The sequence below is a fragment of the Symphalangus syndactylus genome, chromosome 1, assembly GCF_028878055.3.
Source record: "Symphalangus syndactylus isolate Jambi chromosome 1, NHGRI_mSymSyn1-v2.1_pri, whole genome shotgun sequence".
Classification (NCBI taxonomy): domain Eukaryota; kingdom Metazoa; phylum Chordata; class Mammalia; order Primates; family Hylobatidae; genus Symphalangus; species Symphalangus syndactylus.
This window is the reverse complement of record NC_072423.2, coordinates 82443734-82446111: the sequence shown is the minus strand read 5'-3', so window position 1 is coordinate 82446111 and position 2378 is coordinate 82443734. Positions and strand designations below refer to the sequence as shown.

The window sequence follows — 2378 nt, the reverse complement described above, 5'->3', positions numbered from 1 at the left end:
GACATCTCTATGAGTTGGGAGATTCTAAATCCTGCCTTCTCAACCTAGTATACCTGAATTGCCTTTAGATGTCTAACAGTATCATGGCAAACATGTTGTCTACATATACGTCTACTAAAAGAAGAGAAACACCCTTATTATTTATTTATTTGTATATTTATTTATTTATTTATTTTGAGATGGTGTCTCACTCTGTCACCCGGGCTGGAATGCAGTGGCACAATCTCAGCTCACTGAAACCTCCACCTCGTGGGTTCAAGTGACTCTGCTGCCCCAGCCTCCTGAGTAGCTGGGACTAGAGGCATGTGCCACTACGCCCAGCTAATTTTTGTATTTTTTAGAAGAGATACTGTCTAGGGTGGTCTCAAATGCCTGATCTCGTGATCCACCGACCTCAGCCTCCCAAAATGGTGGGATTACAGGCATGAGCCACCATATGCAGCCAGAACACCCTTATTCTAACTATAGTTCAGTTTTTACACCAGAGTTTTTTCATAGCAATTCTCATCTCTAAATTTCTCAGTGGTTAGATTAATGGATTCAACTTGGGTGTGATAAATGTATAAAACACAGTCATGAATTTACCAATAGGGAAGTTTGAAACAGGTCTAACATACATGAAAATACAGGGAACAAAAAAGAGGACAACCACGGTAATGTGAGAGCTGCAGGTAGAAAGGGTTCTATGCCTCCCTTCCTGACTATAAGTTTTAAGGAAGTTTAGGATGACTCCATAGGAGGTTAGTAGAAGGGAGAAGATGACCATACAGATTGCTCCACCACTGGCAATCACAGTGAGCCCTATAAAGTAGGTGTCAGTGTATGCCACTTCCAGTAATGGGTACATGTCACAGACAATGTGGTCAATGACATTGGGACCACAGAAAGGGAGACTGTACACAATAACGATTTGAAACATAGAATGCAAAATCCTTCAGTCACGGCCACCACCAACAGAAGGATGCAAACCAGTCAATTCACGGTGATCAAATAGTGCAGTGGCTAACAGATGGCCACATAGCGATCATAGGCCATCCCCACCTAAAGAAAGACCTCAACACCACCACATAGGTGGTCTGCAAATAGCTGGCCCATGCAAGCCAGGAAAGAAACAGACTTTTTATCACAGAGTACATCTATCATCAATTTAGGAGAAAATTAAGTGGAATATACAGCATCCATAAATGACAGGCAGGTGAGGAAGAAGTACATTGGGGAGCCCAAAGAGGGAGGGGCAAAAATGGTCACCACAATGAGCAGGTTGCCCACCATAGTCAATGTATGTGAATAAAAACATTACAAATAATGCTTTTTGCCTTTTTGCACATCAGGATCCTGAGTGAGGGCCAGGAGGACAAATTCTGTAACATTGTTACTAGGTCCCATTTACCCTTCTCTAAGGCTTGTATCAGAGTTGAGAGCTCAGAAGGACAGGACCTGTAATGAAACAGTGAACAGGAGCATGAATACATCCATGATGTCACAGAGCACATTTTCATCTGTATGTCTTCAACAGTGGTTTATGCACAATAAACATTTAGTAAGTCTCTATTGAGTTGCTCATCTCCTCAAAGATTATAGGTTAAGCCTATAGGTAACAGCTTCTGTCTCTGAAGTTTTAGTGAATATTCTATACAGAAGAAGAATTAAATGCCCAACAGCCATTCATACTTTCATAACTCCCTATTTAAAACATATTTCTTGGCACAACAGATAGCTATGGTGAATAGGCAACAGATTCTTGGTCTCAAGAAACCTACTTTATGGTGGTGGTAATAAACTCTAAATAAGAAAATTGGCATAGATTCAGTCCTTTGAGTTTGTAGTTGTTGTGGTATCTTCAGTTTATGATCAGTGTAGCATCAAAAATAACATCCTCTGAAATATCTCCATCAGTACTGTGGAATTCCACTGTTAGACATTTGGTCCTTGATTTCTCAATGGATGTTCAGTCTTTATGAATATCTCATTAAATGTCAAGAGACAGGACATTAACCGGTATAAATAGTAAAATATTATTTATCACATTATTCCCTGTGGCAATTACTTAGTATGACTGTCTTTTCACCTTATAAGGAGCTATAAGTCTCTAGATCATATCCTTGCCTATTTCATTATTTTTTATCACACTTACAACAATATCCTGATTTTCAGCAACTAATTTTGAACTCCAGTGAACTAACTGATGATTATCATCAACTGCCACATTAGTAGTGAGTATTTTTTTCTAAATTATTTGGGTGAACTTGATAGATTAGATACCAAGAGTACTAAAAAATAGAACCTTCATGTCCAGATTCCAAAAAAAGCATACTCAAAGAGAAATTCCAAGTTCACTGTAAGGTGGCATGGATTTCAGTCATTTTCTGAATGTATTT

The 2378-nt window shown here is 39.0% G+C and overlaps 1 pseudogene; it reads right to left on the bottom strand.

Annotated features, from left to right (window-relative positions):
- Positions 1-526: 526 nt before the first annotated feature.
- Positions 527-1272, bottom strand: LOC129489753 (olfactory receptor 4A8-like; annotated as a pseudogene).
- Positions 1273-2378: the final 1106 nt, after the last annotated feature.